This window comes from Pan paniscus, chromosome 7 (genome assembly GCF_029289425.2).
Source record: "Pan paniscus chromosome 7, NHGRI_mPanPan1-v2.0_pri, whole genome shotgun sequence".
In the NCBI taxonomy this organism is placed as follows: Eukaryota; Metazoa; Chordata; class Mammalia; order Primates; family Hominidae; genus Pan; species Pan paniscus.
The window spans coordinates 12,730,128-12,748,148 of record NC_073256.2 but is presented as its reverse complement, the minus strand read 5'-3'; positions in this window follow the sequence as shown (position 1 = coordinate 12,748,148).

The following is an 18,021-nucleotide window of genomic DNA, read 5'->3' as shown; positions in this document are numbered from 1 at the left end:
GGCGGTGTAGATACTTCCATGTTTATATAGATGGTGGTGTAGATATTACCATGTTTATACAGATAGCGGTGTAGATATTTCCATGTTTATACAGATAGCGGTGTAGATATTTCCATGTTTTCACAGATGGTGGTGTAGATATTTCCGTGTTTATACACATGGCGGAGTAGATACTTCCATCTTTATGGAGATGGCAGTGTAGATATTTTCATGTTTATAGAGATGGCGGTGTAGATATTTCATATTTATAGAGATAGCGGTGTAGATAATTCCATCTTTCTACAGATGGCAGTGTAGATATTTCCATGTTTATACAGATGGCGGTGTAGATATTTCCATACTTATACAGATGTCTGTGTAGATATTTCCATGTGTATACATATGGTATTGTATGTATTTCCATGTTTATACAGATGGTGGTGTAGATATTTCCATGTTTATTCAGATGACTGTGTAGATATTTCCATGTTTTTACAGATGGCAGTGTAGATATTTCAATGTTTATAGAGATGGCGCTGTAGATATTCCATGTTTATACAGATCGCGGTGTAGATATTTCCATGTTTATACAGATAGCGGTGTAGACATTTCCATGTTTTTACAGATAACGGTGTAGATATTTCCATGTTTACACAGATTGCGGTGTAGATATTTCCATCTTTCTACAGATGGCATTGTAGATATTTCCATGTTTATGCAGATGGCGGTGTAGATACTTCCATGTTTATATAGATGGTGGTGTAGATATTACCATGTTTATACAGATAGCGGTGTAGATATTTCCATGTTTATACAGATCGTGGTGAAGATATTTCCATGTTTATACAGATCACGGTGTAGATATTTCCATGTTTATACAGATCGCGGTGTAGATATTTCCATGTTTATACAGATAGCGTTGTAGATATTTCCATGTTTATACAGATAGCAGTGTAGATATTTCCATGTTTATAGAGATAGCGGTGTAGGTATTTCCATGTTTATAGATATAGCAGTGTAGATATATCCATGTTTATATAGATGGCGTTGTAGATATTTCCATCTTTATACCGATAGATGTGTTGGTATTTCTACGTTTATACAGATAGCGATGTAAATATCTCCATGTTTATACAGCTCGCGGTGCAGATATTTATATCTTTATACAGATGGCATTGTAGATATTTCCTTATTCACACAGATGGCGGTGTAGATGTTTCCATGTTTATACAGATGGCGGAGTAGTTAGTTCCATGTTTATGGAGATGGCAGTGCAGATATTTTCATGTTTATAGAGATGGAGGTGTAGATATTTCCATGTTTATAGAGATAGCAGTGTAGATATTTACATGTTTATACAGATGACTGTAGAGGTATTTCCATGTTTTACCGATGGCTCTGTAGATATTTCCATGTTTATAGAGATAGCGGTGTAGATATTTCCATGTTTGTACAGATGGCGTTGTTGATAATTCCATCTATACACAGATGGCCGTGTAGATATTTCCATGTTTATACAGATGGCAGCGTAGATATTTCCATGGACATGCAGATGGCGGTGTAGATATTTCCATGTTTATACAGATAGCGGTGTAGATATTTCCATGTTTTCACAGATGGTGGTGTAGATGTTTCCGTGTTTATACACATGGCGGAGTAGATACTTCCATCTTTATGGAGATGGCAGTGTAGATATTTTCATGTTTATAGAGATGGCGGTGTAGATATTTCCATATTTATAGAGATAGCGGTGTAGATATTTCCATCTTTCTACAGATGGCAGTGTAGATATTTCCATGTTTATACAGATGGCGGTGTAGATATTTCCATACTTATAGAGTTGTCTGTGTACATATTTCCATGTGTATACAGATGGTATTGTAGGTATTTCCATGTTTATACAGATGGTGTTGTAGATATTTCCATGTTTATTCAGATGACTGTGTAGATATTTCCATGTTTTACAGATGGCAGTGTAGATATTTCAATGTTTATAGAGATGGCGCTGTAGATATTTCCATGTTTATACAGATTGCGTTGTAGATATGTCCATGTTTATACAGATAGCGGTGTATATATTTCCATGTTTTTACAGATATCGGTGTAGATATTTCCATGTTTACACAGATTGCGGTGTAGATATTTCCATCTTTCTACAGATGGCATTGTAGATATTTCCATGTTTATGCAGATGGCGGTGTAGATATTTCCATGTTTATACAGATAGCGGTGTAGATATTTCCATGTTTATAGAGATAGCGGTGTAGGTATTTCCATGTTTATAGACATAGCGGTGTAGATATTTCCATGTTTATATAGATGGCGTTGTAGATATTTCCATGTTTATACCGATAGATGTGTTGGTATTTCCACGTTTATACAGATAGCGATGTAGATATTTCCATCTTTATACAGCTCGCGGTGCAGATATTTATATCTTTACACAGATGGCATTGTAGATATTTCCTTATTCACACAGATGGCGGTGTAGATGTTTCCATGTTTATACAGATGGCGGAGTAGTTAGTTCCATGTTTATGGAGATGGCAGTGTAGATATTTTCATGTTTATAGAGATGGCGGTGTAGTTATTTCCATGTTTATAGAGATAGCAGTGTAGATATTCACATGTTTATACTGATGGCTGTGTAGTTATTTCCATGTGTATACAGATGGTATTGTAGACATTTCCATGTTTATACAGATGACTGTAGAGGTATTTCCATGTTTTACCGATGGCTCTGCAGATATTTCCATGTTTATAGAGATAGCGGTGTAGATATTTCCATGTTTGTACAGATGGCGTTGTTGATATTTCCATCTATACACAGAAGGCCGTGTAGATATTTCCATGTTTATACAGATGGCAGCGTAGATATTTCCATGGACATGCAGATGGCGGTGTAGATATTTCCATGTTTATACAGATAGCGGTGTAGATATTTCCATGTTTTCACAGATGGTGGTGTAGATGTTTCCGTGTTTATACACATGGCGGAGTAGATACTTCCATCTTTATGGAGATGGCGGTGTAGATATTTTCATGTTTATAGAGATGGCGGTGTAGATATTTCCATATTTATAGAGATAGCGGTGTAGATATTTCCATCTTTCTACAGATGGCAGTGTAGATACTTCCATGTTTATACAGATGGCGGTGTAGATATTTCCATACTTATAGAGTTGTCTGTGTACATATTTCCATGTGTATACAGATGGTATTGTAGGTATTTCCATGTTTATACAGATGGTGGTGTAGATATTTCCATGTTTATTCAGATGACTGGGTAGATATTTCCATGTTTTACAGATGGCAGTGTAGATATTTCAATGTTTATAGAGATGGCGCTGTAGATATTTCCATGTTTATACAGAGTGCGGTGTAGATATTTCCATGTTTATACAGGTAGCGGTGTATATATTTCCATGTTTTTACAGATATCGTTGTAGATATTTCCATGTTTACACAGATTGCGGTGTAGATATTTCCATGTTTATACAGATAGCAGTGTAGATATTTCCATGTTTTCACAGATGGTGGTGTGGATATTTCCGTGTTTATACACATGGCAGTGTAGATACTTCCATCTTTATGGAGATTCCAGTGTAGATATTTTCATGTTTATAGAGATGGCGGTGTAGATATTTCCATATTTATAGAGATATCTGTGTAGATAATTCCATCTATCTACAGATGGCAGTGAAAATATTTCCATGTTTATACAGATGGCGGTGTAGATATTTCCATACTTATACAGATGTCTGTGTAGACATTTCCATGTGTATACAGATGGTATTGTAGGTATTTCCATGTTTATACAGATGGTGGTGTAGATATTTCCATGTTTATTCAGATGACTGTGTAGATATTTCCATGTTTTTACAGATGGCAGTGTAGATATTTCAATGTTTATAGAGATGGCGCTGTAGATATTCCATGTTTATACAGATCGCGGTGAAGATATTTCCATGTTTATACAGATCGCGGTGTAGATATTTCCATGTTTATACAGATCGCGGTGTAGATATTTCCATGTTTATACAGATAGCGTTGTAGATATTTCCATGTTTATACAGATAGCAGTGTAGATATTTCCATGTTTATAGAGATAGCGGTGTAGGTATTTCCATGTTTATAGACATAGCAGTGTAGATGTATCCATGTTTATATAGATGGCGTTGTAGATATTTCCATGTTTATACCGATAGATGTGTTGGTATTTCTACGTTTATACAGATAGAGATGTAGATATTTCCATGTTTATACAGCTCGCGGTGCAGATATTTATATCTTTACACAGATGGCATTGTAGATATTTCCTTATTCACACAGATGTCGGTGTAGGTGTTTCCATGTTTATACAGATGGCGGAGTAGTTAGTTCCATGTTTATGGAGATGGCAGTGTAGATATTTTCATGTTTATAGAGATGGCGGTGTAGATATTTCCATGTTTATAGAGATAGCAGTGTAGATATTTACATGTTTATACAGATGGCTGTGTAGATATTTCCATGTGTATACAGATGGCATTGTAGATATTTCCATGTTTATACAGATGACTGTAGAGGTATTTCCATGTTTTACCAATGGCTCTGCAGATATTTCCATGTTTATAGAGATAGCGGTGTAGATATTTCCATGTTTGTACAGATGGCGTTGTTGATATTTCCATCTATACACAGATGGCCGTGTAGATATTTCCATGTTTATACAGATGGCAGCGTAGATATTTCCATGGACATGCAGATGGCGGTGTAGATATTTCCATGTTTATACAGATAGCGGTGTAGATATTTCCATGTTTTCACAGATGGTGGTGTAGATGTTTCCGTGTTTATACACATGGCGGAGTAGATACTTCCATCTTTATGGAGATGGCAGTGTAGATATTTTCATGTTTATAGAGATGGCGGTGTAGATATTTCCATATTTATAGAGATAGCGGTGTAGATTTTTCCATCTTTCTACAGATGGCAGTGAAGATATTTCCATGTTTATACAGATGGCGGTGTAGATAATTCCATACTTATAGAGTTGTCTGTGTACATATTTCCATGTGTATACAGATGGTATTGTAGGTATTTCCATGTTTATACCGATGGTGATGTAGATATTTCCATGTTTATTCAGAGGACTGTGTAGATATTTCCATGTTTTACAGATGGCAGTGTAGATATTTCAATGTTTATAGAGATGGCGCTGTAGATATTTCCATGTTTATACAGAGTGCGGTGTAGATATTTCCATGTTTATACAGATAGCGGTGTATATATTTCCATGCTTTTACAGATATCGGTGTAGATATTTCCATGTTTACACAGATTGCGGTGTAGATATTTCCATCTTTCTACAGATGGCATTGTAGATATTTCCATGTTTATGCAGATGGCGGTGTAGATATTTCCATGTTTATATAGATGGTGGTGTAGATATTACCATGTTTATACAGATAGCGGTGTAGATATTTCCATGTTTATACAGATCGTGGTGAAGATATTTCCATGTTTATACAGATCGCGGTGTAGATATTTCCATGTTTATACAGATCGCTGTGCAGATATTTCCATGTTTATACAGATAGCGGTGTAGATATTTCCATGTTTATAAAGATAGCGGTGTAGATATTTCCATGTTTATAGAGATAGCGGTGTAGGTATTTCCATGGCTATAGACATAGCGGTGTAGATATTTCCATGTTTATATAGATGGCGTTGTAGATATTTCCATGTTTATACCGATAGATGTGTTGGTATTTCCACGTCGATACAGATAGCGATGTAGATATTTCCATGTTTATACAGCTCGCGGTGCAGATATTTATATCTTTATACAGATGCCATTGTAGATATTTCCTTATTCACACAGATGGCGGTGTAGATGTTTCCATGTTTATACAGATGGCGGAGTAGTTATTTCCATGTTTATGGAGATGGCAGTGTAGATATTTTCATGTTTATAGAGATGGCGGTGTAGATATTTCCATGTTTATACAGATCGCGGAGTAGATATTTCCATGTTTATACAGATCGCTGTGTAGATATTTCCATGTTTATACAGATAGCGGTGTAGATATTTCCATGTTTATACAGATAGTGGTGTAGATATTTCCATGTTTATACAGATAGTGGTGTAGATATTTTCATGTTTATAGAGATGGCGGTGTAGATATTTCCATATTTATAGAGATAGCGGTGTAGATATTTCCATCTTTCTACAGATGGCAGTGTAGATATTTCCATGTTTATACAGATGGCGGTGTAGATATTTCCATACTTATAGAGTTGTCTGTGTACATATTTCCATGTGTATACAGATGGTATTGTAGGTATTTCCATGTTTATACAGATGGTGGTGTAGATATTTCCATGTTTATTCAGATGACTGGGTAGATATTTCCATGTTTTACAGATGGCAGTGTAGATATTTCAATGTTTATAGAGATGGCGCTGTAGATATTTCCATGTTTATACAGAGTGCGGTGTAGATATTTCCATGTTTATACAGGTAGCGGTGCATATATTTCCATGTTTTTACAGATATCGTTGTAGATATTTCCATGTTTACACAGATTGCGGTGTAGATATTTCCATCTTTCTACAGATGGCATTGTAGATATTTCCATGTTTATGCAGATGGCGGTGTAGATACTTCCATGTTTATATAGATGGTGGTGTAGATATTACCATGTTTATACAGATAGCGGTGTAGATATTTCCATGTTTATACAGATAGCGGTGTAGATATTTCCATGTTTTCACAGATGGTGGTGTAGATATTTCCGTGTTTATACACATGGCGGAGTAGATACTTCCATCTTTATGGAGATGGCAGTGTAGATATTTTCATGTTTATAGAGATGGCGGTGTAGATATTTCATATTTATAGAGATAGCGGTGTAGATAATTCCATGTTTCTACAGATGGCAGTGTAGATATTTCCATGTTTATACAGATGGCGGTGTAGATATTTCCATACTTATACAGATGTCTGTGTAGATATTTCCATGTGTATACAGATGGTATTGTATGTATTTCCATGTTTATACAGATGGTGGTGTAGATATTTCCATGTTTATTCAGATGACTGTGTAGATATTTCCATGTTTTTACAGATGGCAGTGTAGATATTTCAATGTTTATAGAGATGGCGCTGTAGATATTCCATGTTTATACAGATCGCGGTGTAGATATTTCCATGTTTATACAGATAGCGGTGTAGACATTTCCATGTTTTTACAGATAACGGTGTAGATATTTCCATGTTTACACAGATTGCGGTGTAGATATTTCCATCTTTCTACAGATGGCATTGTAGATATTTCCATGTTTATGCAGATGGCGGTGTAGATACTTCCATGTTTATATAGATGGTGGTGTAGATATTACCATGTTTATACAGATAGCGGTGTAGATATTTCCATGTTTATACAGATCGTGGTGAAGATATTTCCATGTTTATACAGATCACGGTGTAGATATTTCCATGTTTATACAGATCGCGGTGTAGATATTTCCATGTTTATACAGATAGCGTTGTAGATATTTCCATGTTTATACAGATAGCAGTGTAGATATTTCCATGTTTATAGAGATAGCGGTGTAGGTATTTCCATGTTTATAGACATAGCAGTGTAGATATATCCATGTTTATATAGATGGCGTTGTAGATATTTCCATCTTTATCCCGATAGATGTGTTGGTATTTCTACGTTTATACAGATAGCGATGTAAATATCTCCATGCTTATACAGCTCGCGGTGCAGATATTTATATCTTTATACAGATGGCATTGTAGATATTTCCTTATTCACACAGATGGCGGTGTAGATGTTTCCATGTTTATACAGATGGCGGAGTAGTTAGTTCCATGTTTATGGAGATGGCAGTGTAGATATTTTCATGTTTATAGAGATGGAGGTGTAGATATTTCCATGTTTATAGAGATAGCAGTGTAGATATTTACATGTTTTTACAGATGACTGTAGAGGTATTTCCATGTTTTACCGATGGCTCTGTAGATATTTCCATGTTTATAGAGATAGCGGTGTAGATATTTCCATGTTTGTACAGATGGCGTTGTTGATAATTCCATCTATACACAGATGGCCGTGTAGATATTTCCATGTTTATACAGATGGCAGCGTAGATATTTCCATGGACATGCAGATGGCGGTGTAGATATTTCCATGTTTATACAGATAGCGGTGTAGATATTTCCATGTTTTCACAGATGGTGGTGTAGATGTTTCCGTGTTTATACACATGGCGGAGTAGATACTTCCATCTTTATGGAGATGGCAGTGTAGATATTTTCATGTTTATAGAGATGGCGGTGTAGATATTTCCATATTTATAGAGATAGCGGTGTAGATATTTCCATCTTTCTACAGATGGCAGTGTAGATATTTCCATGTTTATACAGATGGCGGTGTAGATATTTCCATACTTATAGAGTTGTCTGTGTACATATTTCCATGTGTATACAGATGGTATTGTAGGTATTTCCATGTTTATACAGATGGTGTTGTAGATATTTCCATGTTTATTCAGATGACTGTGTAGATATTTCCATGTTTTACAGATGGCAGTGTAGATATTTCAATGTTTATAGAGATGGCGCTGTAGATATTTCCATGTTTATACAGATAGCGGTGTAGATATTTCCATGTTTATTGAGATAGCGGTGTAGGTATTTCCATGTTTATAGACATAGCGGTGTAGATATTTCCATGTTTATATAGATGGCGTTGTAGATATTTCCATGTTTATACCGATAGATGTGTTGGTATTTCCACGTTTATACAGATAGTGATGTAGATATTTCCATGTTTATACAGCTCACGGTGCAGATATTTATATCATTATACAGATGGCATTGCAGATATTTCCTTATTCACACAGATGGCGGAGTAGATGTTTCCATGTTTATACAGATTGTGGAGTAGTTAGTTCCATGTTTATGGAGATGGCAGTGTAGATATTTTCATGTTTATAGAGATGGCGGTGTAGATATTTCCATGTTTATAGAGATAGCAGTGTAGATATTTACATGTTTATACAGATGGCTGTGTAGATATTTCCATGTGTATACAGATGGCATTGAAGATATTTCCATGTTTATACAGATGACTGTAGAGGTATTTCCATGTTTTACCGATGGCTCTGCAGATATTTCCATGTTTATAGAGATAGCGGTGTAGATATTTCCATGTTTGTACAGATGGCGTTGTTGATATTTCCATATATACACAGATGGCCGTGTAGATATTTCCATGTTTATACAGATGGCAGCGTAGATATTTCCATGGACATGCAAATGGCGGTGTAGATATTTCCATGTTTATACAGGGAGCGGTGTAGATATTTCCACGTTTATACAGATAGCGGTGTAGATATTTCCATGTTTTCACAGATGGTGGTGTAGATATTTCCGTGTTTATACACATGGCCGAGTACATACTTCCATCTTTATGGAGATGGCAGTCTAGATATTTTCATGTTTATATAGATGGCGGTGTAGATATTTCCATATTTATAGAGATAGCGGTGTAGATAATTCCATCTTTCTACAGATGGCAGTGTAGATATTTCCATGTTTATACAGATGGCGGTGTAGATATTTCCATACTTATACAGATGTCTGTGTAGATATTTCCATGTGTATACAGATGGTATTGTAGGTATTTCCATGTTTATACAGATGGTCGTGTAGATATTTCCATGTTTATTCAGATGTCTATGTAGATATTTCCATGTTTTTACAGTTGGCAGTGTAGATATTTCCATGTTTATAGAGATGGCGCTGTAGATATTCCATGTTTATACAGATCGCGGTGTAGATATTTCCATGTTTATACAGATAGCGGTGTAGATATTTCCATGTTTTTAGAGATAACGGTGTAGATATTTCCATGTTTACACAGATTGCGGTGTAGATATTTCCATACCTATACAGATGTCTGTGTAGATATATCCATGTGTATACAGATGGTATTGTAGGTATTTCCATGTTTATACAGATGGTGGTGTAGGTATTTCCATGTTTATTCAGATGACTGTGTAGATATTTCCATGTTTTTCTAGATGGCAGTGTAGATATTTCAATGTTTATAGAGATGGCGCTGTGGATATTTCCATGTTTACACAGATTGCGGTGTAGATATTTCCATCTTTCTACAGATGGCATTGTAGATATTTCCATGTTTATGCAGATGGCGGTGTAGATATTTCCATGTTTATATAGATGGTGGTGTAGATATTACCATGTTTATACAGATAGCGGTGTAGATATTTCCATGTATATACAGATCGTGGTGAAGATATTTCCATGTTTATACAGATCGCGGTGTAGATATTCCCATGTTTATACAGATCGCGGTGTAGGTATTTCCATGTTTATTCAGATAGCAGTGTAGATATTTCCATGATTATACAGATAGCGGTGTAGATATTTCCATGTTTATAGAGATAGCGGTGTAGGTATTTCCATGTTTATAGACATAGCGGTGTAGATATTTCCATGTTTATATAGATGGCGTTGTAGATATTTCCATGTTTATACCGATAGATGTGTTTGTATTTCCACGTTGATACAGATAGCGATGTAGATATTTCCATGTTTCTACAGCTCGCGGTGCAGATATTTATATCTTTATACAGATGGCATTGTAGATATTTCCTTATTCACACAGATGGCGGTGTAGATGTTTCCATGTTTATATAGATGGCGGAGTAGTTATTTCCATGTTTATGGAGATGGCAGTGTAGATATTTTCATGTTTATAGAGATGGCGGTGTAGATATTTTCATGTTTATAGAGATAGCAGTGTAGATATTTTCATGTTTATACAGATGGCTGTGTAGATATTTCCATGTGTATATAGATGGCATTGTAGATATTTCCATGTTTATACTGATGACTGTAGAGGTATTTCCATGTTTTACCGATGGCTCTGCAGATATTTCCATGTTTATAGAGATAGCGGTGTAGATATTTCCATGTTTGTACAGATGGCGTTGTTGAAAATTCCATCTATACACAGATGGCCGTGTAGATATTTCCACGTTTATACAGATGGCAGCGTAGATATTTCCATGGACATGCAGATGGCAGTGTAGATATTTCCATGTTTATACAGATAGCGGTGTAGATATTTCCATGTTTTCACAGATGGTGGTGTAGATGTTTCCGTGTTTATACACATGGCGGAGTAGATACTTCCATCTTTATGGAGATGGCAGTGTAGATATTTTCATGTTTATAGAGATGGCGGTGTAGATATTTCCATATTTATAGATATAGCGGTGTAGATATTTCCATCTTTCTACATATGGCAGTGTAGATATTTCCATGTTTATACAGATGGCGGTGTAGATATTTCCATACTTATAGAGTTGTCTGTGTACATATTTCCATGTGTATACAGATGGTATTGTAGGTATTTCCATGTTTATACAGATGGTGGTGTAGATATTTCCATGTTTATTCAGATGACTGTGTAGATATTTCCATGTTTTACAGATGGCAGGGTAGATATTTCAATGTTTATAGAGATGGCGCTGTTGATATTTCCATGTTTATACAGATTGCGGTGTAGATATTTCCATGTTTATACAGATAGCGGTGTATATATTTCCATGTTTTTACAGATATCGGTGTACATATTTCCATGTTTACACAGATTGCGGTGTAGATATTTCCATCTTTCTACAGATGGCATTGTAGATATTTCCATGTTTATGCAGATGGCGGTGTAGATATTTCCATGTTTATATAGACGGTAGTGTAGATATTACCATGTTTATACAGATAGCGGTGTAGATATTTCCATGTTTATACAGATCGTGGTGAAGGTATTTCCATGTTTATACAGATCGCGGAGTAGATATTTCCATGTTTATACAGATCGCTGTGTAGATACTTCCATGTTTATACAGATAGCGGTGTAGATATTTCCATGTTTATACAGATAGTGGTGTAGATATTTCCATGTTTATACAGATAGTGGTGTAGATATTTTCATGTTTATAGAGATGGCGGTGTAGATATTTCCATATTTATAGAGATAGCGGTGTAGATATTTCCATCTTTCTACAGATGGCAGTGTAGATATTTCCATGTTTATACAGATGGCGTTGTAGATATTTCCATACTTATAGAGTTGTCTGTGTACATATTTCCATGTGTATACAGATGGTATTGTAGGTATTTCCATGTTTATACAGATGGTCGTGTAGATATTTCCATGTTTATTCAGATGACTGGGTAGATATTTCCATGTTTTACAGATGGCAGTGTAGATATTTCAATGTTTATAGAGATGGCGCTGTAGATATTTCCATGTTTATACAGAGTGCGGTGTAGATATTTCCATGTTTATACAGGTAGCGGTGTATATATTTCCATGTTTTTACAGATATCGTTGTAGATATTTCCATGTTTACACAGATTGCGGTGTAGATATTTCCATGTTTATACAGATAGCAGTGTAGATATTTCCATGTTTTCACAGATGGTGGTGTGGATATTTCCGTGTTTATACACATGGCAGTGTAGATACTTCCATCTTTATGGAGATTCCAGTGTAGATATTTTCATGTTTATAGAGATGGCGGTGTAGATATTTCCATGTTTATACAGAGTGCGGTGTAGATATTTCCATGTTTATACAGATAGCGGTGTAGATATTTCCATGTTTTTACAGATAACGGTGTAGATATTTCCATGTTTACACAGATTGCGGTGTAGATATTTCCATCTTTCTACAGATGGCATTGTAGATATTTCCATGTTTATGCAGATGGCGGTGTAGATACTTCCATGTTTATATAGATGGTGGTGTAGATATTACCATGTTTATACAGATAGCGGTGTAGATATTTCCATGTTTATACAGATAGCGGTGTAGATATTTCCATGTTTTCACAGATGGTGGTGTAGATATTTCCGTGTTTATACACATGGCGGAGTAGATACTTCCATCTTTATGGAGATGGCAGTGTAGATATTTTCATGTTTATAGAGATGGCGGTGTAGATATTTCATATTTATAGAGATAGCGGTGTAGATAATTCCATCTTTCTACAGATGGCAGTGTAGATATTTCCATGTTTATACAGATGGCGGTGTAGATATTTCCATACTTATACAGATGTCTGTGTAGATATTTCCATGTGTATACATATGGTATTGTATGTATTTCCATGTTTATACAGATGGTGGTGTAGATATTTCCATGTTTATTCAGATGACTGTGTAGATATTTCCATGTTTTTACAGATGGCAGTGTAGATATTTCAATGTTTATAGAGATGGCGCTGTAGATATTCCATGTTTATACAGATCGCGGTGTAGATATTTCCATGTTTATACAGATAGCGGTGTAGACATTTCCATGTTTTTACAGATAACGGTGTAGATATTTCCATGTTTACACAGATTGCGGTGTAGATATTTCCATCTTTCTACAGATGGCATTGTAGATATTTCCATGTTTATGCAGATGGCGGTGTAGATACTTCCATGTTTATATAGATGGTGGTGTAGATATTACCATGTTTATACAGATAGCGGTGTAGATATTTCCATGTTTATACAGATCGTGGTGAAGATATTTCCATGTTTATACAGATCACGGTGTAGATATTTCCATGTTTATACAGATCGCGGTGTAGATATTTCCATGTTTATACAGATAGCGTTGTAGATATTTCCATGTTTATACAGATAGCAGTGTAGATATTTCCATGTTTATAGAGATAGCGGTGTAGGTATTTCCATGTTTATAGATATAGCAGTGTAGATATATCCATGTTTATATAGATGGCGTTGTAGATATTTCCATCTTTATACCGATAGATGTGTTGGTATTTCTACGTTTATACAGATAGCGATGTAAATATCTCCATGTTTATACAGCTCGCGGTGCAGATATTTATATCTTTATACAGATGGCATTGTAGATATTTCCTTATTCACACAGATGGCGGTGTAGATGTTTCCATGTTTATACAGATGGCGGAGTAGTTAGTTCCATGTTTATGGAGATGGCAGTGCAGATATTTTCATGTTTATAGAGATGGAGGTGTAGATATTTCCATGTTTATAGAGATAGCAGTGTAGATATTTACATGTTTATACAGATGACTGTAGAGGTATTTCCATGTTTTACCGATGGCTCTGTAGATATTTCCATGTTTATAGAGATAGCGGTGTAGATATTTCCATGTTTGTACAGATGGCGTTGTTGATAATTCCATCTATACACAGATGGCCGTGTAGATATTTCCATGTTTATACAGATGGCAGCGTAGATATTTCCATGGACATGCAGATGGCGGTGTAGATATTTCCATGTTTATACAGATAGCGGTGTAGATATTTCCATGTTTTCACAGATGGTGGTGTAGATGTTTCCGTGTTTATACACATGGCGGAGTAGATACTTCCATCTTTATGGAGATGGCAGTGTAGATATTTTCATGTTTATAGAGATGGCGGTGTAGATATTTCCATATTTATAGAGATAGCGGTGTAGATATTTCCATCTTTCTACAGATGGCAGTGTAGATATTTCCATGTTTATACAGATGGCGGTGTAGATATTTCCATACTTATAGAGTTGTCTGTGTACATATTTCCATGTGTATACAGATGGTATTGTAGGTATTTCCATGTTTATACAGATGGTGTTGTAGATATTTCCATGTTTATTCAGATGACTGTGTAGATATTTCCATGTTTTACAGATGGCAGTGTAGATATTTCAATGTTTATAGAGATGGCGCTGTAGATATTTCCATGTTTATACAGATTGCGTTGTAGATATGTCCATGTTTATACAGATAGCGGTGTATATATTTCCATGTTTTTACAGATATCGGTGTAGATATTTCCATGTTTACACAGATTGCGGTGTAGATATTTCCATCTTTCTACAGATGGCATTGTAGATATTTCCATGTTTATGCAGATGGCGGTGTAGATATTTCCATGTTTATACAGATAGCGGTGTAGATATTTCCATGTTTATAGAGATAGCGGTGTAGGTATTTCCATGTTTATAGACATAGCGGTGTAGATATTTCCATGTTTATATAGATGGCGTTGTAGATATTTCCATGTTTATACCGATAGATGTGTTGGTATTTCCACGTTTATACAGATAGCGATGTAGATATTTCCATCTTTATACAGCTCGCGGTGCAGATATTTATATCTTTACACAGATGGCATTGTAGATATTTCCTTATTCACACAGATGGCGGTGTAGATGTTTCCATGTTTATACAGATGGCGGAGTAGTTAGTTCCATGTTTATGGAGATGGCAGTGTAGATATTTTCATGTTTATAGAGATGGCGGTGTAGTTATTTCCATGTTTATAGAGATAGCAGTGTAGATATTCACATGTTTATACTGATGGCTGTGTAGTTATTTCCATGTGTATACAGATGGTATTGTAGACATTTCCATGTTTATACAGATGACTGTAGAGGTATTTCCATGTTTTACCGATGGCTCTGCAGATATTTCCATGTTTATAGAGATAGCGGTGTAGATATTTCCATGTTTGTACAGATGGCGTTGTTGATATTTCCATCTATACACAGAAGGCCGTGTAGATATTTCCATGTTTATACAGATGGCAGCGTAGATATTTCCATGGACATGCAGATGGCGGTGTAGATATTTCCATGTTTATACAGATAGCGGTGTAGATATTTCCATGTTTTCACAGATGGTGGTGTAGATGTTTCCGTGTTTATACACATGGCGGAGTAGATACTTCCATCTTTATGGAGATGGCGGTGTAGATATTTTCATGTTTATAGAGATGGCGGTGTAGATATTTCCATATTTATAGAGATAGCGGTGTAGATATTTCCATCTTTCTACAGATGGCAGTGTAGATACTTCCATGTTTATACAGATGGCGGTGTAGATATTTCCATACTTATAGAGTTGTCTGTGTACATATTTCCATGTGTATACAGATGGTATTGTAGGTATTTCCATGTTTATACAGATGGTGGTGTAGATATTTCCATGTTTATTCAGATGACTGGGTAGATATTTCCATGTTTTACAGATGGCAGTGTAGATATTTCAATGTTTATAGAGATGGCGCTGTAGATATTTCCATGTTTATACAGAGTGCGGTGTAGATATTTCCATGTTTATACAGGTAGCGGTGTATATATTTCCATGTTTTTACAGATATCGTTGTAGATATTTCCATGTTTACACAGATTGCGGTGTAGATATTTCCATGTTTATACAGATAGCAGTGTAGATATTTCCATGTTTTCACAGATGGTGGTGTGGATATTTCCGTGTTTATACACATGGCAGTGTAGATACTTCCATCTTTATGGAGATTCCAGTGTAGATATTTTCATGTTTATAGAGATGGCGGTGTAGATATTTCCATATTTATAGAGATATCTGTGTAGATAATTCCATCTATCTACAGATGGCAGTGAAAATATTTCCATGTTTATACAGATGGCGGTGTAGATATTTCCATACTTATACAGATGTCTGTGTAGACATTTCCATGTGTATACAGATGGTATTGTAGGTATTTCCATGTTTATACAGATGGTGGTGTAGATATTTCCATGTTTATTCAGATGACTGTGTAGATATTTCCATGTTTTTACAGATGGCAGTGTAGATATTTCAATGTTTATAGAGATGGCGCTGTAGATATTCCATGTTTATACAGATCGCGGTGAAGATATTTCCATGTTTATACAGATCGCGGTGTAGATATTTCCATGTTTATACAGATCGCGGTGTAGATATTTCCATGTTTATACAGATAGCGTTGTAGATATTTCCATGTTTATACAGATAGCAGTGTAGATATTTCCATGTTTATAGAGATAGCGGTGTAGGTATTTCCATGTTTATAGACATAGCAGTGTAGATGTATCCATGTTTATATAGATGGCGTTGTAGATATTTCCATGTTTATACCGATAGATGTGTTGGTATTTCTACGTTTATACAGATAGAGATGTAGATATTTCCATGTTTATACAGCTCGCGGTGCAGATATTTATATCTTTACACAGATGGCATTGTAGATATTTCCTTATTCACACAGATGTCGGTGTAGGTGTTTCCATGTTTATACAGATGGCGGAGTAGTTAGTTCCATGTTTATGGAGATGGCAGTGTAGATATTTTCATGTTTATAGAGATGGCGGTGTAGATATTTCCATGTTTATAGAGATAGCAGTGTAGATATTTACATGTTTATACAGATGGCTGTGTAGATATTTCCATGTGTATACAGATGGCATTGTAGATATTTCCATGTTTATACAGATGACTGTAGAGGTATTTCCATGTTTTACCAATGGCTCTGCAGATATTTCCATGTTTATAGAGATAGCGGTGTAGATATTTCCATGTTTGTACAGATGGCGTTGTTGATATTTCCATCTATACACAGATGGCCGTGTAGATATTTCCATGTTTATACAGATGGCAGCGTAGATATTTCCATGGACATGCAGATGGCGGTGTAGATATTTCCATGTTTATACAGATAGCGGTGTAGATATTTCCATGTTTTCACAGATGGTGGTGTAGATGTTTCCGTGTTTATACACATGGCGGAGTAGATACTTCCATCTTTATGGAGATGGCAGTGTAGATATTTTCATGTTTATAGAGATGGCGGTGTAGATATTTCCATATTTATAGAGATAGCGGTGTAGATTTTTCCATCTTTCTACAGATGGCAGTGAAGATATTTCCATGTTTATACAGATGGCGGTGTAGATAATTCCATACTTATAGAGTTGTCTGTGTACATATTTCCATGTGTATACAGATGGTATTGTAGGTATTTCCATGTTTATACCGATGGTGATGTAGATATTTCCATGTTTATTCAGAGGACTGTGTAGATATTTCCATGTTTTACAGATGGCAGTGTAGATATTTCAATGTTTATAGAGATGGCGCTGTAGATATTTCCATGTTTATACAGAGTGCGGTGTAGATATTTCCATGTTTATACAGATA